The 27,042-nt window shown below is 43.6% G+C and overlaps 1 pseudogene; it reads left to right on the top strand.

The window, feature by feature from the left end:
- The first annotated feature begins 214 nt into the window (after positions 1-214).
- Positions 215-27,042, top strand: LOC100556077 (zinc finger protein 208-like; annotated as a pseudogene).

Raw genomic sequence — 27,042 nt, 5'->3', positions numbered from 1 at the left:
AAAACTGTTCACATTGATGGGAATTAGTTGGACGATAACATAAGAGATTCCCATTGAAAGATGAAGTTTAGACTCTTCCAAGGCCTCCCACAGCACTGCTCTGATCAAAGCATTGAACAGGATGTATAAACATCTTACCTGGATAGTTCAATGCTTGTGAGGCAGCCCTGGAGCTGAAGAGGACGAGAAAGGGTTAAGGGGAGCGAGGCTGGATTCCTAGAGAGGCAGGAAGGAAGGGATGTGTGGAAGATCAGTCTCCTCCTCCTCTTCTTCTTCTTCTTGGGCAGCCTTCCTCTCCTCCTGGGGAGTCTCATTCCCAGACCCCTTTCAAAGGCCTGGAGATCTTGTGAATCCGTGGATGCAGAGGTGCGAATATATGTACACATACATGTACACGCAAGCAAAGTGAATGGGCTGTGGCTGAAAAACCAGATACCGTAATGTGATGGTTAGAAAGATCTTGGGATGAGTGGAGATTTCATTTAATCAAGCATGAAGTTAAGTTTTCTGGACAGGAAAGGCTATGGATTATGTGGCGTCAGTGGCAGGAATCATGGGGAGAGAGTCTGGGTTGGGACTGAATGGGAGCTCAATGGGAGGCCAGGTGGGTCTGGAGGCCGGAGAAGCAAAGGCCCAAGAGGGCCCAGCATTAGTTTATCCTGAAATATTTGCATGAAAAACCGGGGTAGTTACCCCGGGGGTTGTAGGATACCTAGATCACTTCAGGACCCGCTTCTTTCCTTCGCCCCCTGTCTCATCCTGACAATAAAAATGTGCATTTATGGACATTTATGGAGCCTCTGGTGGCTCAGTGTGTTAAAGCACTGAGCTGCTGAACTTGCAGACAGAAAGGTCCCAGATTCAAACCCGGGGAGCAGAGTGAGCGCCTGGTGTTAGCTCCAGCTTCTGCCAAGCTAGCAGTTCGAAAACATGCAAATGTGAGTAGATCAATAGGTACCACTCCGGCAGGAAGGTAAAGGCGCTCCATGCAGTCATGCCCATGGCCACATGACCTTGGAGGTGTCTACGGACAACGCCGGCTCCTTGGCTTAGAAATGGAGATGAGCACCGACCCCCAGAGTCGGACACGACTGGACTTAACATCAGGGGAAACCTTTACTTTTACTTTTATATATACACTAGCTGTGTATGTGTGTGTGTGTGTGTGTGTGTGTATATATATATATATATATATATATATATATATACACACACACACACACACACACACACATACATTTATATATTATATATATATAAATGGGAGGCCTGGTGGGTCTGGTGGGTCTGGAGGCCAGAGAAACAGAGTGAAAGCAGGGCCCAGCATTAGTTTATTCTGAAATCAATAAAGGGCTTGGGTTTTTTACTCTCCAGTAATACGTCTCAAGTAACCTGTGGTCTAATTCTGCTTTTCTTTCACAGAGGAAATGTGATGGTTGGTTGAGAATTTTGTAGTAGAGCCTGTTCAGGGATTTCTTTCCCTTGAGAAAAGAGGAAGAGCATCCTGGGTCCAACTTGCTTCTTCATCAGAGTGGTTCCAACATGAAGAGACCGAACTCACCTGGACCTGAAACTGGACTTGGGAATAGAGGGCAATTATGGGAAAGAACTACATATAAGTTCCTGAGTGTTGACCTTTATAGCTCTGACATACAGCTCCAGCGGTTCAGACAGTCGTCCTACCAAGAAGAAGGACCCAGAGAGACTTACTGTCGCCTCCACGATCTCTGCCGCCAGTGGCTGAAGCCAGAGCAACACACCAAGGCTGAGATGCTGGACCTGGTGATCCTGGAGCAGTTCCTGAGCCTCCTGCCCCCAGAGATGGGGAGCTGGGTCCGAGAGTGTGGGGCAGAGACCTCTTCCCAGGCGGTGGCCCTGGCGGAAGGCTTCCTCCTGAGTCGGGCAGAGGACAAGAGGCAGGAAGAACAGGTGAGAGCATTTCCTCTTGGTTTCACTAACCTTGGGACTGATGGAGAGATTAAATATTCATCCTGCCTTTCTTCCAAGATGGGATCTATGGGAGAGATAAGCCAGACTCTGAACCCTCTGCCTCTTTCCCCACCTGCTCTGCCCCTCCTGCTGTCACCTCCATATCCGCTGTAAACTTGGCTGCTTCTATACTCAAATTTGTTGACCTCCAGACCAAGAGCAAGATGGATGGATAGTATCCTTGAAGCGACTGGATATGTGGGTGGTGACAGACAACAGGGAGCTCTGGCGTGGGCTGCTCCATGAGGTCACAAAGAGTTAGAAGCGACTGAATGAATAAACAACGAAAAAGAAAAAGTATTGAGAATGATGGGAGGGGGAATGTGGCATTCATTTCAAACTAAGTTGCTATCTCTGTATTATTCTTTTTAAAAAGTTTATATGTCTGTAATATTTTTGAACTTTCTCCATACTACTTCTGGAATACTCTGTGCTCTTTCAGGCCCAAAATATCTGCACAGAAGTCTCTGAATCAGAGCAGCCTCCATCAGACATCACCCAGAGCTTCCAACAGAAAGAGCTCAAGCAGGAAGGAGATGGGGCTGCAGCCTTGCAGGGTAAGAAGGAATTCTTCTGCGGGTTTTGGTGTTTAATGCCAGTGTGAACTCCCCTTTGTGGGGATTGTAGCACATCCAGTTTGGGCCTCAGAAGGTGCATAGGCAGGATCATTTGGCCTTTAGATGGGTATATATCTTAAACTCATGGCTTTATGTGTTGTTTGTTTTATGTACTTTTATATGTATTTTATAAAAATGCAGTTTTAATATAGATCTTTTATAGAAATATGTGTATTTGATGAATTATTACAATGTTAGTGTTTTTAAAATTGTTTTGTAACCCACTTCGAGCTGCATGGAGAGGCGAGTAAGAAATAAAATTATTATTATTGTTGTTGTTGTTATAATTAGTAGGAGTAGGCGTGGTAGAATAGGTATTTGGTTGCAAGTGGTATAATTTCAGTGTGACCTGCAGTTTTCTTTCTTGTAAAACTTATGCTTTAGCCTAAAAATGAATCAGACTGAAAATTCAGCCCTTAAGTGTCTTCCCAGGTGGGGCCCGAAGTTAAGATAAACCCTGAAACTGAGCTGGAAAACAAGCAGACAACAAATAATAACTTTAGTCAATTGAAATACCAAGCCCAATACTAGTTTCAATCCAACCTACTCACAGCACTGGTGGAGATAAAAAGTCCTAAACCTGGGCTGGAGAGAGCTCCTGTGTTCATAGGGCCGGCCATATCATTATAGGTTTCTTTTTAGGACTGTAATTGTAACCTCTGTAACTTGTCAGCTTTCCACACCTTGCTCTCTCTCCCAGGGGCTGGAATGACGGTGTTGCCAAATCCTCAGTCGTTTCTTCCCCTTTGTGATGGAGTGGAACTGAATCAGGTAAGCAGAAGGATTCCTGGGAGAGGAGGGCTGGAGCTGCCTGGGTGTCATTTGTTCCAGGCTTAATAATCAAACATCTGTTGAAACAGAAAAGATTGAACCTACAGAAGCGTAAATCATTTCAAAGAGATTATTGTACTTATTTTTCTTGATCCCTTATGTGAGAAGGAAATATTTTCTTTTTCCACCAGGGCCCAATCACCTTTGAGGATGTGGCTGTTCATTTCTCTTCGGAGGAGTGGGTTCTCTTGAATCCTGATCAGAAAGTCTTGCACGTGCAGATCATGGAGGAGATTCATGGGATTGTGGGCTCTCTTGGTAAGGCTCCCTCATTGATGGGGATTTCTAGTTCAAAATGTCGTATCCCAATCAGCAGCTCCCCAGTGGAAATACTGTAATTTCCAAAAGCATCTCCATCACTGAGGGTCTGCAAGGCAGAGCTTATGTTTGAAACATATGACATATTAGTAATATATGGATCCCTTAGTCTTTATGATACAGAGAAAAATCTCCCTTCTTTTTCTTTCAGCTGATTTGCTATTTCACGATGACATGTTTCAGAAACGATTACAGCTTCCCCTCTTGTCCCAAACCTACTTTTTAAACTTTCCTGGGGCCTCAGGTGGCACTGTGGCTTTCATGTTTTACTTCCTTCATATTTGATGTCTGTGTAATGACTTGTTGGGGATTTTAATATTCTACTCTCCATATAGAGATCTGAGAGGGGCATACAGGAAAACCGATAAGACAAATACAAATGATGAAAATGATAAAACATTTTTATTGCAATATTTCAAAAAGAATTAAAACAATGTACAGTAAAACCCCGCTAAATCGAGCCCGCTCGTTGGAGCGTCCAGGAAATCCAAGCCAAGCCCCTCCCCCCTTCAACCCACCAGATCCCAGTGCTGCCAGAATCCAGCCGGAAGAGTGAGTGAGCGAGGGATGGAGGGTGGGTTCTCTCTCTCGCTCCTCCACCAGGCCAGGAACCGGTGCTGCTGGCCCCAGTGTGGTGAAGAAGCCGAGGCACGGGTGGGCAGATGAAGAAGGAGGGCCGCAAAGGCCCTCTTCGTTCACCTGCTCGCTGGCTGGCTAGGTGCCCCGTAGATAGCAAGCTACCTAGCAACACGTACGGGGCACCTTCCAAAGGGGCAAGAGCTTCTCTAAAGGCCCAAATACCCGCCGAAGGGAGGAAACTTTTCCCTTCAGTGGGCGCCTGGGCCTGGTAGTCCGAGTGATCCGGGTTGACCGAGATGAGGTCTGCCCGTTTAACTCGGACTACAGAGGTTCTACTGTACATGGAAGGGTGTTGATAAAACCAGTTAGATGCCTAAACCTTCACGAAGAATAATGTATAGACTTGGTGCCTGAGCAGCTGCAGTGTTAGCACCAATTCGGACTCAAGTAGGAAGACTTCCATAACTGGAATCAAGTCCAAGCATACCACATGCCTTTGTCCCAATTGGGCTCCCTGGAATATCTATCAAGAGTGATCATCTCAGATCACTCTCTCCCTCTCCCTCTCCTTCCATTTTTTGTTTCCTTCTCTGGCTTCATCATTGTTCTCCTCTTTGTCTTTACAGTCACTATCTTGTATCTTTCCAGCTCTGTCAGGCAAAATGGTAACAATCTTTGCAACACTACGAAATTAGGTATGGGACTTTCTATGTTGGAGCAGAAAAATCCAACATTAAGTGAACATGGGAAGAGAGAACTGAAAGTTAGGGGAGAGAAATAAAAAGGAGGGAACGATTGTGAAATGGGTGGTAGCAAGTCTTAAGGCACAGAAATAGGCAAGCATTTGAATTTTAAGGGAAAAGGCCTCAATTTCCCCAGAAAGAAGGAGAAAGTTTTGGGCTGGGTTGAGCAACAAGTAGCCTATGGAATATGTTACTCATCTCTGCCTTAGAGGCTCCAGGCAGTCAAACAGTCATCTTTACTGAACAGAGGGTGGGGACAGGACAGCATTTATATCTTATTTTCCTCTATGTCTATGTTAATTTAAGGATCATTTCAATCTCCTTATACCATTTCTCTACAGTCCTTATCACTCACACTGATGAATGATTTTTTTTCTGTCTTTGTTCTTCACACCAGATATCTGGAAGAAGAGCAATGTATGCAACAAACACAGGAAGCATTTCGGACACAATGGGGGCCTTCCTACACATCAGCAAACCCATAGAGAAGACGGAGTTTCTGTCAAAGAAAGGCCCTACAAATGCAATGTTTGTGGGCAGTGTTTTACCCAAAATATGGGACTTATAGTTCACAAGACACTCTGTGCTGGGAAAAGACATTGTAAATTGAAAGTATCAGCAAAATGTGTTGCTGATTACAAATTGCCAGATCTGAGCCAACAAGAAATCTTTGAAGAAACAGAGGATTTCATAAGCCAGGAGTGTGGGAAATCTTGTATCCAGAGTTCACACTTGGTGAAACATGAGAGATTTCACACAGCACAGGAACCATACATATGCCAGGAGTGTGAGAAGTGTTTTGCTTACAGTTCACAATTGATGAAATACAAGTGCCAGAAATGTGGAAAACGCTTTACTCAGAATACACAAGTTATAGAGCACTGGAGATCCCACAAGGGAGAGAAGCTACACCAATGCCAGGAGTGTGGGAAATGTTTTGCTTACAATTCAGAGTTGGTGAGGCACAAAAGAGTTCATACAGGAGAGAAACCATACCAATGTGAGAAGTGTGGGAAATGTTTTGCTTACAGTTCACACTTGGTGAGCCACAAAAGACACCACACGGGAGAGAAACCATACCAATGCCAGGAGTGTGGGAAATGTTTTGCTCACAATTCATACTTGATGAGCCACAAAAGACACCACACAGGAGAGAAACCATACCAATGCCAGGAGTGTGGGAAATGTTTTGCTTACAGTTCAACCTTGGAGAGGCACAAAATACTTCATATGGCAGATAACCCATACCAATGCCAGGAGTGTGGGAAATGTTTTGCGTACAATTCAGACTTGGTGAAGCACAAAAGACTCCACACAGGAGAGAAGCCATACAAGTGCCAGGAGTGTGGGAAATGTTTTGTTTACAGTTCACAATTGGTGAGACACAATAGACTCCACACAGGAAAGAAGCCATACCAATGCCAGGAATGTGGGAAATGTTTTGTGTACAGTTCAGACTTGGTGAAACACAAAAGACTCCACACAGGAGAGAAGCCATACCAATGCAAGGAGTGTGGGAAATGTTTTGCTTACAGTTCACACTTGGTGAGCCACAAAAGACATCACACAGGAGAGAAACCATACCAATGCCAGGAATGTGGGAAATGTTTTGCTTACAGTTCACACTTGGTGAGCCACAAAAGACATCACACAGGAGAGAAGCCATACCAATGCCAGGAGTGTGGAAAATGGTTTGCTGCGAGTTCAAACTTGGCGAGGCACAAAAGACGTCACACAGGGGAAAAGCCATACCAATGCCAGGATTGTGGGAAATGTTTTGCTGACAGTTCATCATTGTTGAAGCACAAAATACTTCACACTGAAGAGAAACCATAGAAATTCTTCAAATGTGGAAAGTGTTTTACTCAGGCTGCATCACTTAACAAGCACCAGAGAATACATACAGGCCAAAAAAAGCAATTGTGGGTAAACATTTGATTTCAAACATGTCTGTTTGAGAAGTTGTGCCAAAGATTTGGTAGAGTTCCCTTTCCTGTCATTTGAATCCCTAAGTTGGAGGTCCTGTCTCTGGAACAGCAGAAAGCAAGCTTCCCATGACAATCTTTTAGAGGGTTAAATATGATTGTCATGTCACTTATTCTGAAAAAGAAAAACCATAAATACTTCAATCAACTTTTCCTCTTATTTGAGTTTAACCCCACACTGCCCGAGTCTCTAGGAACAAGTTAGAGGAACAACTTAGTTAACTTAGAAAAGGCTGAGGGTTTCCTCCCCCGCCCCATCTCCTGTATGACAGTTGTAATGTAACTACAGTAGAGTCTCACTTATCAGACCTTCGCTTTTCCAACATTCTGTATTATCCAACACAGTTTGCATTCCACCCAGATCCACAGCTGTGTTTCTAGGCAGCAACACGCAGCGGGCCAATATGCCCAACAACTACACAAGTGCAGCTGCACTTCCAAACAAGTGGCAGACTTGTTATAAAATATGAAGTTTTGGTGCTTAATTTGAAAAATCATAACGCAATTTGACTTTTCCTTAATCCCTCCTTATTATCCAATTTTTTTCGCTTATCTAACGTTCTGCTGGCCGATTTATGTTGGATAATTGACACTCTATTGTATTTGCTGTCTCCTCTCTGTTTCTACTCTCATTCTGATTGGTTGTGTAGAATTGATATTTTCTACTACAATCTTTACTTCTGACATCTAGTCTTCCATCTTGGTGTGTGCTGTGTGAATTGAGATCTCTCTGAATGTCTGTCAGGAGAGATGTAGTGGTTGGTGTTTTCCCCCTCTATGAAACCTAAGAAGAGATGGGTGTTAAGAGTAGCTCAGATCCAGTTTTTAACTATGAAGATATGTGGTTATTATTTTTTTAACATATTAATAAACCTTTTGTGATTTTTAGAATCGGGACTCTGCATTTTTGCCTTCCTAAGCTCTAAAATCTTTACAGCCACACCACAAGGCACTTCACGCTCTGCTTGCTGTGAACTGATTGTTCAACTTTTAGTATCCTGTTTGTATTTTGGATGTTCTGCTGTATATTTTGGGGTATTTTCCCCCAACACCTCTGAGCTTAATTTCCAGCCCCTTTACCACCTTAGTTGCAAAGTTCCAGTTTGTGAATTTTGTTTTTCATCCGAGATTCCGGAACTGAAGAAAGTGCTTCTGTTGAGGCCAAACCACAGGAAAAGATGTTTGCACTATTATTTCCCTTTGGCTAGAATATACTGGTCGTTTTCTTGATCCTGCCACACTGCTAATCCACAAAAAATTTGTATTATTTTAGAATGTACAGTCCCCTCGGGTGAGAAGGGCGGGGTAGAAATGATGGAAATAAATAAATAAATAGTATTTGAATCTATGATAGGCCAAGTGATAATTGGATATTTTTTGCAAAATACAAGCCCTTGGATTTTGCAAAGTAGGGAAATATATATGTCTGTGTAGAGTAAAAAAATATTTATTTATTTATTTGTCACACCAGAGGCGACTTGCAGTTTCTTGAGTCGCTCCTGACACTGATGTAATAATGTTATCATCTAATGGGAGACAACTACAAAGGGGGAAGTGAGAGTGAGACCCCTTATACACTGCCATATAATCCAGGTTATCAATGTAGATAATCCACATTATTTGCTTTGAACCGGGTTAGAATAATAGAGTTGGAAGAGACCTCATGGGCCATCTAGTCCAACCGCCCGCCAAACAGGAAATTGCATTCAAAGCACCCCCGACAGATGGCCATCCAGCCTCTGCTTAAAAGCCTCCAAAGAAGGAGCCTCCACCACAGTCCGGGGCAAAGAGTTCCACTGCCAAACAGCTCTCATGGTGAGGAAGTTCTTCCTGATGTTCAGGTGGAATCTCCTTTCCTGTAGTTTGAAGTCGTTGTTCCGTGTCCTAGTCTGCAGGGCAGCAGAAAACAAGCTTGCTCCCTCCTCCCTATGACTTCCCTTCACATGGCTATCATGTCTCCTCTCAGCCTTCTCTTCTGCAGGCTAAACATGCCCAGCTCTTTAAGCCGTGCCTCGTAGGGCTTGTTCTCCAGACCTTTGATCATTTTAGTCGCCCGCCTCTAGACACTGTCCAGCTTGTCAACATCTCCCTTCAACTGCGGTGCCCAGAATTGGACACAGTATTCCAGGTGTGGTCTGACCAAGGCAGAATAGAGGGGGAGCATGATTTCCCTGGATCTAGATGCTATACCCCTATTTATGCAGGCGAATATCCCACTGGCTTTCTTAGCTGCCGCAACACATTGTTGGCTCATGTTTGACTTGTTGTCCACTAGGACTCCAAGGTCTTTTTCACATGTCGAGCCAGGCATCGTCCCCCATTCTGTATCTTTGATTTCCATTTTTTCTGCCGAAGTGAAGTATCTTGCATTTGTCCCTGTTGAACTTCATTTTGTTAGTTTCAGGCCATCTCTCTAATCTGTCAAGATCATTTTGAATTCTGCTCCTGTCTTCTGGAGTGTTAGCTATCCCTCCCAGTTTCGTGTTGTCTGCAAACTTGATGATCGTGCCTTCTAACCCTTCGTCTAAGTCGTTAATAAAGATGTTGAACAGAACTGGGCCCAGGACGGAACCCTGCGGCACTCCACTTGTCACTTCTTTCCATGATGAAGACGACGCATTGGTGAGCACCCTTTGGGTTCGTTCGCTTAGCCAATTACAGATCCACCTAACTGTAGTTTTATCTAGCCCACATTTTACTAGTTTGTTTGCCAGAAGGTCGTGGGGGACTTTGTCGAAGGCCTTGTTGAAATCCAGGTATGCTACATCCACGGCGTTCCCTGTATCGACTCAGCTTGTAACTCTTATAAAAAAAAAAGAGATTGGATTAGTCTGGCATGACTTGTTTTTGATAAATCCGTGTTGACTACCGTGTTTCCAGAAAACAAGATAGTGTCTTATATTAATTTTTGCTCCCAAAGATGAGCTAGGTCTTATTTTCAGGTGATGTCTTGTTTTTCCATGAAGAATAATTCACATTAATTGTTGAACAAAAAAAATGAACATTTATTATATACTGTACCGTAGTTGTCATCACAAACCAGCATAACCAGACAAACTGAAATCCTATCAAGAATTTCTTGTGACTACCATTATTTCCATGTACAATAATGGTACAATGGTACATATATTTACCAATCCTGCATGTTCTGGTGTTCTGTTTGGCAGGCATGCTTCCAAAAAAAAAAACTTTGCTAGGTCTTACTTTTGGGGGAGGCTTTATATTTAGCAACTAGCTGTGCCCAGCCACGCGTTGCTGTGGCGTTGTCTGGTGGTGTTGGTGAGAACTTGTTGAGGTAGTGGTGGTATTGAATGTCTGTTGTATGGCTGTCTTTATGTTTAGTATGGATTTGGTTGTTTGTGTACTGTGAACGTGGTGAGGGTAGAGGGGGTCTATGTCCCTGTGTAGTATTGTATAGTATTTATACGTTGTCCATGTGTTGTGAATACTTGGATTGTGTCCTGCTGCATAGTAGAAAGGGTTGGGCTGGATGGCCCTTAGGGGTCTCTCCAAACTCTTGGATTCTATGCTTTTATTATTATTATTATTATTATTATTATTATTATTATTATTATCATCATATTTAGCAATTCAGCAAAACCTCTACTAGGTCTTATTTTCTGTTTCTAAGTGTTCGCAGACCACTTCCTTAACTATCTTTCCAGAATCTTGCCTGGGTTATATGAGTCTATACTGCCATATAATCAAATTCAAATCAGATAACCTCGATTTCGTATGGCAATGTAGAAAGGCTCTGAGGATACAGAGAAGCCACTGAAATCCATAAGCATGTGGACAACTTCAACAGAAAGGAAGAAACCATGAAAATGAACAAAATCTGGCTACCAGTATTACAAAACTCCAAAATCAAAACAGTAGATGGGAACCAACACAATGAGGGCTTGACTGACAAAGGATGCCCCCAAGCATGAGACAAAACATTTCCAATGCTAATTAGGGTGATTAACTGAAACATTAATGCTGGCTCCCAGTGACAAAGGACTCTTGCCACACCCTGGACTCTACACAGATATATATTCTTTCCTTACTTAGTTTATCCATACCTCACAACCTCTGAGGATGCCTACCATAGATGTGGGCGAAACGTCAGGAGAGAATACTTCTGGAACATGGCCACACAGCCCGAAAGACATACAACAACCCTGTGATCCCGGCCATGAAAGCCTTCGACAACATATTGTATTGTTATTTCATTGTTGTTGTTTTGTACTACAAATAAGACATGTGCAGTGTGAATAGGAATTTGTTTTTTTCCCCCCTTCTTCAAATGATAATTCGGCCCCTCCACAGTCTGAAGGATTGTGGACCGGCCTCTGCTTTAAAAATTTGAGGACCCCTGGTATAGACCATTTGAGTGGCTTCACATAAATAGTCAGTGAAATGTCACTTTCCAGTCGCTGCAGAAACCTCTGTTCACATTGATGCGAATTAATTTGATGATAATAAGGACGCTTCCCATTGAAAGATGCAGTTGAGAGTGTTCCAAGGCCTCCCACAGCTCGGCTCTGATCAAAACACTGAACAGGATGAAGAAACCTCCGACCTGGACAGTTCAAGGCTTGTGAAGTGAAGCTGAAGAGGGCGAGGAGCGGTTAAGGAGAGCGAGGCTGGATTCCCAGAGAGGCAGGAAGGAAGCCAGGAGGAGGCGTTGCCCAGTCCTCCAGAGCAGGCCTTCCTCCCTCGGCCTCCTCCTCCTCCTCTCCTCCTGAGGAGTCTCCTTCCCCTCCAAAAGCCTGGAGATCTGTCCTTGCTCTTGTCCTGTTTCTGGTGAGACGGAATCCCTTGAATCGCAAAGAGAAAGGCCAGGCCTGCTTTTGCAGGGAGCAATGTTTCCAATCTGAAGGGGGTTGAATCCATGGATACAGAGGGGTGAGTATGAGTGTAGTACATGGACACGCAGGCAAAGGGAATGGGGCTGTGCTTGGAAAACCAGATCCCGTAATGTAATGGTTGGAAAGATCTTGGAGTGAGTGGAGATTTCATTCAATCAAGTGTCAGGTTAGTTTTCTTGACAGGAAAGGCTATGGATCAAATGACATTCGTGGCAGGAATCATGTTGAGATAGTCTGGGTTGGGACTGAATGGGAGCTCAATGGGTGGCCTGGTGAGACCAGGTGGGTCTGGAGGCCGGAGAAGCAGAGGCCCAAGAGAACGGAGGGCCCAGCATTAGTTTATTCTGAAATCAATAAAGGACTTTTTTTTTAACTCTCCAATAATATGTCTCAAGAAGCCAAATGTGATTGTTGGCTGAGAATTTTGGAGTACAGCCTGTTTTTTTTTGTGTGGGAGCTATATATATATATATATATATATATATATATATATATGTACACACACACACACATATATCCCACAATAAAAAAATATGTACACACACATAGAGGAGCCCCGGTGGCAAAGTGCGTTAAAGCACTGAGCTGCAGACCGAAAGGTCCCAAATTGAATCACTGGGAGAAGCGTGAGCGGCCGCTGTTAGCTCTAGCTCCTGCCAACCTAGCAACATGCCAATGTGAGTAGATCAATAGGTACCACTCCGGCGGGAAGGTAACGGCGCTCCATGTAGTCATGCCGGCCACATGACCTGGAGATGTCTATTGACAACACTGGCTCTTCGGCTTAGAAATAGAGATGAGCACCAACCGCCATAGTCGATCACGACTGGACTTAACATCAGGGGAAACCTTTACCTTTACCTGTAATTGAGCATGTATACGTCCCCCTCTTTCTCCCTCCCTCCCTCCCTCCCTCCCTCTTCCCCCTGGGAACAGCTTATTACTCTTACTATGCTTATTTTAGTTGTTCAATCATGAGGATAATCTTATTTAATTCCTTATATTTATCTTTCCCCTTTATCCTGGAAATGAGGCCCTTCCATTTTGCCTCCCAGGTCTTTTTGGCTTGGCCCAACTTATAGTAGCTTTCCCTTTCACTAATATAGTCTTGAAGTAGTAGTCAGCTAAATATTTATACCAAGTTTTTGTATCCCATTATTTTTGGTCCTTCCATCCTAAGGCAACGGAGGCTTTAATTGCATCTAGCATATGTTTTATTATTTCCTCCCGTTCTTTAAGATCCCCATTGCCTTCTGTTTTTTGAACAAAAAATTGTGTTTTGTTCCGGTCTATTTTTATCCCCAGTAGCTCTTCCATCTCTTTCTTAATTATATTATAGAATCTTTGGATTTTTTTGCATTCCCACCACATGTGGGTATAGGTTCCAGTTTTCCCACAATTATGCCATCATTGTTTTGGGTAGGTTTCCGTTATATAAGCCAAATGCACCGGAGTTCTGTACCATTTTGTAAGTATTTTCTGTTGCATTTCCTTAATCTATAAATGTTTAATTTTATTTATTTATTTTATCCAATTGTTTGTTTTTCTCTCGTTGCAATTTAACTCCTCCTTCCAGACTTCTATCAGGGGAGTAGAGCCTGTTGAGGGATTTCTTTCCCTTGAGAGAAGAGGGAGGAAGAGCATCTTGGGTCCAGTTTGCTTCTTCATCAAACAGTGGTTCCAACATGGAGAGACCGAACTGACCTGGACCTGAAGCAGGACTTGGGAGCAGTGGGGCATCCTGGGAAAAAACTACACATAAGTTCCTGAGTGTTGACCTTTATAGTTCAGACACACAGCGTAAGCAGTTCAGGCAGTCTTCCTACCAAGAAGGAGAAAGACCCAGAGAGGTTTGCAGCTGCCTCCACAATCTCTGCCGCCAGTGGCTGAAGCCAGAGCAAAACACCAAGGCGGAGATGCTGGACCTGGTGATCCTGGAGCAGTTCCTGAGCCTCCTGCCCCCAGAGATGGGGAGCTGGGTCCGAGAGTGTGGGGCAGAGACCTCTTCCCAGGCGGTGGCCCTGGCGGAAGGCTTCCTCCTGAGTCGGGCAGAGGACAAGAGGCAGGAAGAACAGGTGGGAGCATTTCCTCTTGGTTTCACTAACCTTGCGACTGATGGATAGATTAAATATTCGTCCTGCCTTTCTTCCAAGATGGGACCTATGAGAGAGATAAGCCAGACTCTACTCTCTCTGCCTCTTTTCCAACTTGCTCTGCCCCTCTGCTGCCACCTCCTTGTCCGCTGTAAGCTTGGTTGCTCCTCTACTCACATTTGTTGACCCCCAGATAATACAATGAAAATGAGGGGGGGGGGGGAGTGTGGCATTTATTTCAAACTAGGTTGCCATCTTAGAGTTATCTTTTTAAACAAGTCTATAGGTCTGCGATATTTTTGAACTTTCTCCATACTACTTCTGGAACACTGTGCTCTTTCAGGCCCAAAATACCTGCACAGAAGTCCACCCTGATGTCTCTGAATCAGAGCAACCTCCATCAGACACCACCCAGAGCCTCCAGCAGAAGGAGCTCAAGCAGGAAGGAGATGGGGCTGCAGCCTTGCAGGGTAAGGAGGAATTCTTCTGGGTGTTTTCCTGTTTTATGCCAGTGTGAACTCTCCTTTGCGGAGATTCTAGCATATCCACACGGTAAGCTTGAGATGGTGCATATGCAGGATCATTTGGCCTTGAGGTGAGTATATATCTTAAACTCATGTTCTTTGTTTTATGTCTGTTTTATGTACTTTAATATGCATTTTATAGAAGTGCAGTTTTAATATAGAACTTTTATAGAAACATGCATATTTGATGAATTATTGCAATGTTCGTTTTTTAAAAATTGTTTTGTAACCCGCCTCCAGCTGCAAGGATAGGTGGAAAAGAAATAAAATTATTATTGTAATAATAATAATAATAATAATAATAATAATAATAATAATAATAATAATAATATAATGTGAAGAAAAAGAAGAAGAAGTAGTCGTAGCTAAGTCGTAGTCCTGAAACTGAGCTGGAAGATAAACAGACAACAAAGAATAACTTTAGTCAATTGAAATAATAAGCCCAGTACAAGCTTCAATCCAAGCTACTTAAAGCATTGCTTGAGATAAAATGGCCTAAACTCCAAAATGTTCCATATTCCTGGGCTGAAGAATGCTCCTGTGTTCGTATGGTCATTTCCTCATAGGTTTCTTTTTAGGACTGTAATTATCACCGCAGAGACATGTTTATGTGATCAGCTTTCCACACCTTGCTCTCTCTCCCAGGGGCTGGAATGATGTCGTTGCTGAATCCTCAGTCGTTTCTTCCCCTTTGTGATGGAGTGGAACTGAATCAGGTAAGCGGAAGGATTCCTGGGAGAGGAGGACTGAAGCTGCCTGGGTGCCATTTGTTCCAGGCTTAATCATCAAACATCTGTAGAAACAAAAAATATTGAACCAACATAAATGTAAATTATTTCAAAGAGATTTTTCTTATGTGAGAAGGAAATGTTTTCTTTTTCCACCAGGGCCCAATCGCCTTTGAGGATGTGGCTGTCCATTTCTCCCTGGAGGAGTGGGTTCTTCTGAATCCTGATCAGAGAGTTTTGTACGTGCAGACCTTGGAGGAGATTCATGGGATTGTGGACTCTCTTGGTAAGGATCCATGAGGATTTCTAGTTCAAAATGCAGTATCCTAATCAGCAGCTCTCTGGTAGAATCTCAATCACTGAGGGTCCCCAAGGCAGGATTTATGTTAGAAATATATGAAAATTAATAAAACAAATGAAAATGATGAAAATGATAAAATGGTTTCAAAACCTAAAACATATGGAAAATATGAAGACATTTTAAGAGAATTGCATTATTTTAAAAAATAATGAAAACCCTGTACATGGAAGGGTTTTTGTAAAACCAGTTAGGTGCCCAAACCTTCATGAAGAATAATATATTGACTTAGTGCCTGAGCAACGGCAATGTTAGCACCAATTCAGACTACCATAATTGGAATCAAGTCCAAGCTTACCACACGCCTTTGCCACAGTTGGGCTCCCTGGAAAATCTATCAAGAGTCATCAACCCAGATCACTCTCTCCCTCTCTGTCTCCCTCCATTTTTGTTCCCTTCTCTAGATTCATCAGCGTTCTCCTCTTTGTCTTTACAGTCACTATCTCGTATCATTCCAGCTTTGTCAGGGAAAACGGTAACAATCTCTGCAACAGTACGAAATTAGGTATGGGACTTTCTACGTTGGAGCAAAAAAATCCAACCTGGGAAGATAACGAGGTTAGAGGAGAGAAATAAAAAGGAGGGAATGATTGTGAAATGTGTGGTAGCAAGGTAAAGCCTTAAGCTAGAGAAAAAGACAAGCATTTGAAGGTGAAGGCAAAAGGCATCCATTCCTCCAGGGAGAAGGAGACAAAAAACCAGGTTGGGCTGAGCAACAGGTATGTTACTCATATCTCTCTGGCAGGCTCTAGGCCAGTGCTTCTCAACCCTGAGTCCCCATGTGTTTTGGCCTACAACTCCCAGAAATTCCAGCCAGTTTACCAGGTGTTAGGATTTTTGTGCGTTGAAGTCCAAAACCTCGGGGACCCACAGGTTGAGAACCACTGCTCTAGGCAGTCAAACAGTGTCCATCTTTAGTGAACAAGGCGTAGGGAGAGGACACCATTTATATCTAATTTTCCTCCATGTCTATATTATTTTAAGGATCATTTCAATCAACTTGTTATACCGTTTCCCTAGAGTCGTTATCAATCATGCTGAGGAATGATTGTTTCTGTCCTTCTTCAAAGCAGGTAACTGGAAGAAGAGCAATGTATGCACCAAACGCAGGAAGCATTTGGGACACAATGCGTGCCCTCCTAGGCACATAAAACCCCACAGAGAAGATGGAGATTCTGCCAGAGAAAGTCCCTACAAATGCAATGTATGTGGGCAGTGTTTTACCCAAAATATGGCACTTGTGCTTCACAAGACACTCCATGCTGGGAAAGGCCAACTCAATTGGAAAGAATCTGGAAAATGTATTGCTGATTACAAATTGCCACAACTGAGCCAAGAAGAAATCTTTGAAGGAACTGAGGATTTCATAAGCCAGGAGTGTGGGAAATCTTTTATCCAGAGTTCACACTTGGTGAAAAATGAAGGATTTCACACAGGATGGGAACCATACAGATGCCAGCACTGTGGGAAGAGTTTTCCTTCCAGTTCACACTTGGTGAAGCACAAAAGACTCCACACAGAAGAGAAGTCATACCAATGCCAGGAGTGTGGGAAATGTTTTGCTTACAGTTCAACCTTGGTGAGGCACAAAATACTTCATACGGCAGAGAAACCATACCAATGCCAGGAGTGTGGGAAATGTTTTGCGTACAGTTCAGACTTGGTGAAGCACAAAAGAATCCACACAGGAGAGAAGCCATATGAGTGCCAGGAATGTGGGAAATGTTTTTCTGACAGTTCAGCCTTGGTGAGCCACAAAAGACTCCACACGGGAGAGAAGCCATACCAGTGCCAGGAGTGTGGGAAATGTTTTGTTTACAGTTCACACTTGGTGACCCACAAAAGACATCACACAGGAGAGAAACCATACCAGTGCCAGGAGTGTGGGAAATGTTTTGCTCAGAATTCAGCCTTGGTGAGCCACAAAAGACTCCACACGGGAGAGAAGCCATACCAGTGCCAGGAGTGTGGGAAATGTTTTGTTTACAGTTCACACTTGGTGACCCACAATAGACATCACACAGGAGAGAAGCCATACCAATGCCAGGATTGTGGGAAATGTTTTGCTGACAGTTCACCTTTGGTGAAGCACAAAAGACTTCACACAGGGGAGAACCAATGCCAGGATTGTGGGAAATGTTTTGCTGACAGTTCATCCTTGCTGAAGCACAAAAGACTTCACACTGGAGAGAAACCATACAAATGCCACAAATGTGGAAAATGTTTTACTCAGACTTCATCCCTTAACAGGCACCAGAGAATACACACAGGCTAAAAACAGGGTAAATATTTCAAACATGTCAGTTTGAGAAGTTCTGCCTAAGATTTGGTAAAGTTCCCTTTCTTGTCATTTGAATCCCTAAGTTGGAGGTCCTGTTCTCTGGAGCAGCAAGAAAGCAAGCTCCCCATGACAATCCTTCAGAGGGTTAAATATGATTGTCGTGCCACCTATTCTGGAAAAAAACCCATATGTACTTCTATCAACTGTTCCCTTTATTCAACCCTACACTGCCCAAGTCTCTAGTCCTGAAAAGTCCTGAAAGAGTAACAGGTCAGTAAGCGTCTCTCCTGTCTCCCTATGACAGTTGGAATGTAATTATTTGCTCTCTCCTCTGTTTCTACTCTTATTCTGATTGGTTGTGTAGAATGGATATTTTTCTACTGCAAATCTTTATTTCTGACTTCTACTCTTCCATCTCGGTGTGTGCTGTGTGTGTCACGAGAGATGTAGTGGTTGGTGTTTTTCCCCACTCTTTGAAACCTTAGAAGAGATGGGTGTTAATAGTAGTTCAGACCCAGTTTTTCACTATGAAGAAATGGAGTTTTTTTTAATATTTAAATAAATCTTTTGTGATTTTTAAAGTCAGGACTCTGCGTCTTTGCTTGCCTAAGCTCTAAATTCTTTACAGCCACATCACACGGCACTTCACGCTCTGCTTGCTGTGAGCTGTGAGCTCAACATTTAGCATCCCGTTTGTATTTTGGATGCTGTGATACATATTTTTGGGTAGTTTTCCCCAACACCTTTTCCAATTCTTTTACCACCTTGGTTGCAAAGTTCCAGTTTCTGAATTTTGTTTTCCAGCCAGGATTCCAGAATTGAACAAAGTTATTGTTATCTAATCGCAGACAACTACAGTAGAGTTAACTAATTAATTACAACAACAGTAATAAAATACAATACTAAATAGCAGATAGGCGCAGGAAGATATAGAAATACGAGTCTATCAAACTGAGTTCCAGCACACATCATAATACTTAATGCTGCTATTGTTGTTCGAAGGCCTGGTCCCACAACCAGGTCTTAAATTTCCTAGGCAAGGATAAGAGGGAGGGAGCCTGCCTGACTTTGCTTGGGAGGGCGTTCCATAGGCGGGGAGCCACTACTGAAAAGGCCCTGTCTCTCGTCCCCGCCAGCCGCACCTGTGAGGCTGGCGGGAGCGAGAGCAGGGCCTCACCTGAAGATCTTAAGCTTCGAGGTGGGTCCTAGCGGGAGACACATTCGGACAAGTAAGCTGGGCCACAATCGTTTAGAGCTTTATAGGTTAAAGCCAGCACTTTGAATTGTGCTTGGTAGCTGATCGGCAGCCAGTGGAGTTGGCGTAACAGAGGAGTAGTGCGCTCTCTGTACACCTGGCAGCTTCCCGTTGGACTAATTGAAGCTTCCGAACAGTCTTCAAAGGCAGCCCCACGTAGAGTGCGTTGCAGTAGTCTACTCGGGATGTAACTAGCATGGACCACCGTGGCCAAGTCTGGCTTCTCAAGGTATGGGCACAGCTGGCGCACAAATTTTAGCTATGCGAAGGCTCCCCTGGCCACCGCCAAGACCTGGGGCTCCAGGCTCAACGATGAGTCTAGGATCACTCCCAGACTGCGGACCTGCGCCTTCAGGGGGAGTGTGACTCCATCCAGCACAGGCTGTAACCCTATACCCTGTTCGGCCTTCCGACTGACCAGGAGGACCTCTGTCTTGTCTGGATTCAGTTTCAATTTGTTGGCCCTCATCCAGTCCGACACAGCGGCCAAGCACCGGTTCAGGACCTGGACAGCCTCCTTAGTGACAGGTGGGAAGGAGTGACAGAGCTGGACATCATCTGTGTACAGATGACACCGGACCCTGAAATTCCTGATGATCTCTCCCAGTGGCTTCATGTAAATATTAAACAATGTGGGAGACAGTACAGAACCCTGCGGGACCCCACAAGTCAACGGTTGTGGGGCAAAGCAGGCGTCCCCCATTGACACCATCTGGGATCGACCCTCCAGGAATGAGTGGAGACACTGGACAGTACACAGTACAGTAGAGGGTTGTTGTATGTCTTTTGGGTTGTGTGGCCATGTTCCAGAAGTATTCTCTCCTGACGTTTCGCCCACATCTATGGCAGGCATCCTCAGAGGTTTTGAGGATGCCTGCCATAGATGTGGGCGAAATGTCAGGACAGAATACTTCTGGAACATGGCCACACAGCCCTAAAGACATACAACAACCCTGTGATCCCGGCCATGAAAGCCTTCGACAACACAGTACAGTAGAGTCTCACTTATCCAAGCTAAACGGGCCGGCAGAAGCTTGGATAAGCGAATATCTTGGATAATAAGGAGGGATTAAGGAAAAGCCTATTAAACATCAAATTAAGTTACGATTTTACAAATTAAGCACCAAAACATCATGTTATGCAACAAATTTGACAGAAAAAATAGTTCAATACGCAGTAATGTTATGTCGTAATTACTGTATTTACGAATTTAGCACCAAAATATCACGATATATTGGAAACATTGACTACAAAAATGCCTGGGATAATCCAGAACCTTGGATAAGCGAGTCTTGGATAAGTGAGACTTTACTGTAGAAAGGGGGAGTCAGACTGCCGTATATTCCAGTTTATCAAAAATTATGTATATTCCAGTTTATCAAACCAGTTAATCTACATTATAGGAGTCTATACTGCTGTATAATCAAATTCAAGTCAGATAATCTGGACTTTGTATGGCAATGTGGAAAGGCTCTGAGGATATAGACCATTTAAGTGGCTTCATATAAATAGCCAGTGAAATGTCACTTTCCAGTGGCTGCAGAAAACCACTGTTTGCATTGATGAAAATTAGTCTGGTGATAATGAAGAAGCTTCCCATTGAAGGATGCAGTTGAGAGTGTTGCAAGGCCTCCCACATCCCCGCTCTGATCAAAACATTGAATGATTTGTATAATTACCTGGACAGGTCAATGCTTGTGAGGCAGCCCTGGCGCTGAAGGGGCGAGGAAGGGTTAAGGGGAGCGAGGCTGGATTCCTAGAGAGGCAGGAAGGAGGCAGGAAGGAAGCCGGGAGGAGGCGGTTGAAGAACCAGATACCGTAATGTAATGGTTGGAAAGATCTTGGAGTGAGTGGAGATTGCAATTAATCAAAGTAAGGTTAGTTTTCTGGACAGGAAAGGCTATGGATTATGTGGCGTCAGTGGCAGGAATCATGGGGAGAGAGTCTGGGTTGGGACTGAATGGGAGCTCAGTGGGAGGCCAGGTGGGTCTGGAGGCCGGAGAAGCAAAGGCCCAAGAGGGCCCAGCATTAGTTTATTCTTAAATCAGTAAAGGGCTTGTTTTTTTTTTATTCTCTGCAATAATAAGTCTCAAGAAGCCTGTTGCAAGAGTCCTCTTCATAAACAGGCAGGGGGCAATCCTTTCAGGATCCCAGCCACTGCCAGTTATAAACCCTTGAGTCTGTACGTGTGCATGTACAATATGATGTGTCACTGAGGGGCAATATTTGAGACAAATCTTCTACTGATACTAAGTCAAGCAATTTACCACTCAGAAGCACTTTCTTTATGTGAAACAGAGAACTATTTATTTATGGTTACTTCAGTCCAACAATCGTAACTTGTGTCATTAGTTTACTTCTTCAGTTTCACATATATACAATATCAAACATATCTTTCATCCTTCAACATTAACCACTTGACTGAAACTTTGTCTCTCCCCTATTCCTGTTTTTTAACGTTCTACCTCACTAGAAAACCCAGATCTGACTCCCTTTTCTTTTTAACAATTCCTCCTTTTTCTCCTCCAGCTAGCTCCGCCCCTTTCACTAGCTTAGAAATTGTTACATTTCTACCGAAGCAGCTACGTTACCATGGTGACACATGGCCAATCATCAGGAGCTAACTTCTGTCCACTCCTATCTCTAAATCAACATTAAATAACATAGGCAAAATTTACCAATAAAATAATGCTTTCTGTTACACCTGTTATCTAACTCTGCCTTTCTTTCACAGTGGAAATGTGATGGTTGGCTGAGAATTTCAGAGTGGAGTCTGTTGAGGGATTTTTTCCCTTGAGAGAAGAGGGAGGAAGAGCATCTTGGGTCCAGTTTGCTTCTTCATCAAACAGTGGTTCCAACATGGAGAGACCCAACTCACCTGGAGCTGAAGCAGGACTTGGGAGCAGTGGGGCATCCTGGGAACAAGCTACACATAAGTTCCTGAATGTGGACCTTTATAGCTCAGACATACAGTGCGAGCAGTTCAGGCAGTCCTCCTACCGAGAGGGTGAGGGACCCAGAGAAGTTTGCAGCCGCCTCCATGATCTCTGCCGCCAGTGGTTGAAGCCAGAGCAACACACCAAGGCGGAGATGCTGGACCTGGTGATCCTGGAGCAGTTCCTGAGCCTCCTGCCCCCAGAGATGGGGAGCTGGGTCCGAGAGTGTGGGGCAGAGACCTCTTCCCAGGCGGTGGCCCTGGCGGAAGGCTTCCTCCTGAGTCGGGCAGAGGACAAGAGGCAGGAAGACCAGGTGAGAGCATTTCCTCTTGGTTCCACTAACCATGCGACTGATGGAAAGATTAAACGTACATCCTGCCTTTCTTCCAAGATGGGACCTATGAGAGAAATAAGCCGGACTCTGCTTCCTCTGCCCCTTTCCCCACCTGCTCTGCCCCTCCTGCTGTCACCTCTGTATTTGCTATAAACTTGGTTGCTTCTATTTTCAAATTTGTTGACCTCCAGATGTAATACTGATAATGATGGGAGGGGGACTATGACATTTGTTTCTAACTATTTTGCCATCTCAGAGGTATTATTTTTAAAAAGTCTATAAGTCTGTGAACATTCGCCATACTACTTCTGGAATACTCTCTTCTCTTTCAGGCCCAAAATACCTGCATTGAAGTCCACCCTGATGTCTCTGAATCAGAGAAATCTCCATCAGACACCACTGAGAGCCTCCAGCAGAAGGAGCTCAGGCAGAAAGGAGATGGGGCTGCAGCCTTGCAGGGTAAGGAAGAACCCTTTGGGGTGTTTTGTTTTTTATGTCTGTGTAAATTCCCCCTTGGGGGATTGTAGCTCATCAACAATCGTTTTGAGATTGAAATTTTGCACATCCAGGATCATTTGGCCTTGAGATGAGTATATTTGTAGGCCTTTGGTTTCAAAAAGTGTAATTTCAGTGTGATTTGCCGTTTTATTTCTTGCAGGACTTGTACATTAGCCTAAAGTTGGATCTGACTGAAAATTCAATCTTTCAATGTCTTTCCATCATCATCATCATCATCATCATCATCATCATCATCATCATAATTTAATTACTTATTAATCGCCCTCCATCCACGATGCTCTAGGCGATTTACAAGATAAAATTCTAAAGGATAAAAATACATACATACAAATATTGATAAAATTAACATAGATTAAAAGCTCTAGTAAAGAGCCAGGTTTGAGTGCTAGGGTAAAAGGCCCTAACACACGCATGGCTCTCATATAGGGCGGCAAGGCATTCCATTTCCAGGCTAAGATGAGCCCTGAAAGAGAGCTGGAATACAAACAGACAGCAAGAATAACTTTAGTCAATTGCTCCTGTGTTCATAGGTTTCTTTCCTCATACGTTTCTTTTTAGGACTGTAATTGTAATCTCTGTGACATGTCAGGTTTCCACTCCTTGCTCTCTCTCCCAGGGGCTGGAATGATGTCGATGCCGAATCCTCAGTCGTTTCTTCCCCTTTGTGATGGAGTGGAATTGAATCAGGTAAGCAGAAGGATTCCTGGGAGAGGAGGGCTGGAGCTGCCTGGGTGTCTTTTATTCCAGGCTCAGTCATCAAACATCTGTAGAAAAAGAAAAGATTGAACCAACCGAAACATAAATGATTTCAAAGAGATTCTTGTAATTATTTTCCTTGATTATCCCAATGTAAGAAGGAAATGTTTCCTTTTTTCACCAGGGCCCCATCGCCTTTGAGGAGGTGGCTGTTCATTTCTCCCCAGAGGAGTGGGTTCTCTTGACTCCTGATCAGAAAGGCTTGCACGTGGAGATCATGGAGGAGATTCATGGGATTGTGGACTCTCTTGGTAAGGCTCCCTCATCGATGGGGATTTCTAGTTTAAAATGCAGTATCCTAATCAGCAGCTCTCTGGTGGAAGTAATTTCTGAAATCATCTCAATCACTGGGGGTCCCCAATGTTGCGGTTTGTTTATGTGTGCAGGCCAGCGAGCACACCAGGAGAAGACTTAATCCAAAAAATGATGAGCAATACAAAATAGATGAATGAAGAATTTACAGTTTACTCTTGAGTATCAGAGTCCCAAAATACAAATACAGCAACTTCAACACAAATAGTCACAGTCTTCCTGTAGACACTTACACTTAGTCCTTTGCATTACTTCATGCATATGCTGTCCATCACAAAAGTATATCTTCTTTCTTGCCCATTCCTTCTTCTTGAAGACAAGCAGAGAAGGCGATAATTGCAGTTTCAAATGATATAATTGCAGTTTCAAATGAAAAAAACTCTGGGTTTTTTTGTGCACATATAGCAGCAACCAAACTCTATGCCCCTCTCATTCAAGTGGTAAGCGTGTCATTTATGGTAGGTTCACAATTGCAGAAATATAGCTGTTTCAAATAGAGTGCATATTTTGAAACATTCTCTTTATCCCACCCTAAAGGTTAGGAAATAGCTAATATATCCACTGCCACTTCCTTAAATTCCTATATGTGACAAAATTTCAGCTCCCCTGCAAAAGCTGGGCGGAATTATACAGGTATTGGAACCAGAGCAATTTAATGAACAGAGGGATAGTCCACACAATGGTATTTCGAAGAAGTCTCTGTATTTGCGGCATCTGGATTTACCAGGAGCTCTTACCTCTGGCGCACAATCTTGTCACTTCTCACAAAACCAATATCAAGTGGGATGTTACATGGATGTCACTACATCTGGCCGAGTCCTGAAGACATTCCTTTTTTTGTTCCCTTCTCTGCCTTCACCATTGTTCTCCTCTTTGATTGGGAATGGTTGTGAAATGGGTGGTATCAAGGTAAAACCTTAAGCTAGAGAAAAAGGCAAGCATTTGAACATGAAGGGAAATACCTCCATTCCCCAGAGAGAAGGAGACAGAAGAAGAAACCAGGCTGGGCTGAGCAACAGGTAGGCTCTGGAGCTTATCATACTCATCTCTCTCTTAGAGGCTCCAGGCCAGTGGTTCTCAACCTGTGGATCCCCAGGTGTTTTGGCTTACAACTCCCAGAAATTCCAGCCAGTTTACCAGCCATTAGGATTTCTTGGCGTTGAAAGCCAAAACATCTGGGCCGCCTTGAGTCCCCTTCTGGGTGGAGAGAGGTGGGGTATAAATAGAGTAAATAAAATAAATAAATCTGGGGACTCACAGGTTGAAAACCACTGCTTTAGGCATCAAACAGTGTCCATCTTTACTGAACAGGAGGAGGAGGTGGGGAGAGGACAGCATTTATATCTATTTTTCCTTCATGTCTATGTTATTTTGAGGATCATTTCAATCTCCTTCTTATACCATTTCCCTAGAGTACTTATCACTCATGCTGAGGCATGATTGTTTCTGTTCTTCTTCACAGCAGATAACCGCAAAAAGAGCAATGCAAGCACCAAACGCAGGAAGCATTTCAGACACGATGGGGGTCTTCCTAGACACCAGCAAAACCGCAGAGAAGATGGAGATTCTGTCAGCCAAAGGCCCTACACATGCAATATATGTGGGCAGTGTTTTACTCAAAATAGGGCACTAGTGCTTCACAAGACACTCCACACAGGAGAGAAGCCATACCAATGCCAGGAGTGTGGGAAATGTTTTGCTTGTAGTTCAAAATTGGTGAGGCACAAAAGATTCCATACAGGAGAGAAGCCATACCAATGCCAGGAGTGTGGGAAATGTTTTGCTGAAAGTTCAAACTTGTTGAGGCACAAAAGACTCCACACAGGAGAGAAGCCATACCAATGCCAGGAGTGTGGGGAATGTTTTGTGTACAGTTCATACTTGGTGAGTCACAAAAGACTACACAGAGGAGAGGAGTCATACCAATGCCAGGAGTGTGGGAAATGTTTTGCTTATAGTTCAAAATTGGTGAGACACAAAAAATTCCATACAGGAGAGAAGCCATACCAATGCCAGGAGTGTGGGAAATGTTTTGCTGAAAGTTCAAACTTGTTGAGGCACAAAAGACTCCACACAGGAGAGAAGCCATACCAATGCCAGGAGTGTGGGGAATGTTTTGTGTACAGTTCATACTTGGTGAGTCACAAAAGACTACACAGAGGAGAGGAGCCATACCAATGCCAGGAGTGTGGGAAATGTTTTACTCTCAGTTCAAGCTTTATGAGGCACAAAAGACATCACACTGGAGAGAAGCCCTACCAATGCCAGCATTGTGGGAAATGTTTTGCTGAGAGTTCATCCTTGCTGAAGCACATAAGACTTCACACTGGAGAGAAACCATACAAATGCCACAAATGTGGAAAATGTTTTACTCAGACTTCATCTCTTAACAGACACCAGAGAATACACACAGGCTGAAAAACAGCAATTGTGGGGAAACATTAGATTTCAAACATGTCAATTTGAGAGGTTCTGCCGAAGATTTGGTAGAGTTCCCTTTCTTATCATTTGAATCCCTAAGTTGGAGGTCCTGTTCTCTGGAGCAGCAGAAAGCAAGGGTTAAATATGATTGTCATGCCACCTTTTCTGGAAAAAAACACCCATACTTCCATCAACTGTTCTTCTTATTCAACCCCACACTGCCCAAGTCTCTAGTCCTGAAAGAGGAACAGGTCAGTTAGCTTAGAATAGGCTGAGGTTTCCCTTCTTCCCTGTCTCCTGTATGACAGTTGGAATGTAACTCTTTGCTTTCTCCCCTGTTTCTACTCTCATTCTCATTGGTTGTGTAGAATGGATATTTTTCTACTGCAAATCTTTATTTCTGACTTCTACTCTTCCATCTTAGTGTGTGCTGTGTGAATTGAGATCTATCTCTGCGTGTGTGTCAGGAGGGATGTAGTGGTTGGTGTTTTTCCCCACTCTTTAAAACCTTAGAAGAGATGGGTGTTAATAGTAGTTCAGACCCAGTTTTTCACTATGAAGAAATGGAGTTATTTTTTAACATTTAAATAAACCTTTTGTGATTTTTAAA

This window comes from Anolis carolinensis, chromosome 2 (genome assembly GCF_035594765.1).
Source record: "Anolis carolinensis isolate JA03-04 chromosome 2, rAnoCar3.1.pri, whole genome shotgun sequence".
NCBI lineage: Eukaryota > Metazoa > Chordata > Lepidosauria > Squamata > Dactyloidae > Anolis > Anolis carolinensis.
Note: the sequence above shows the minus strand (reverse complement) of the source record. Positions and strands in the feature narration are given on the sequence as shown.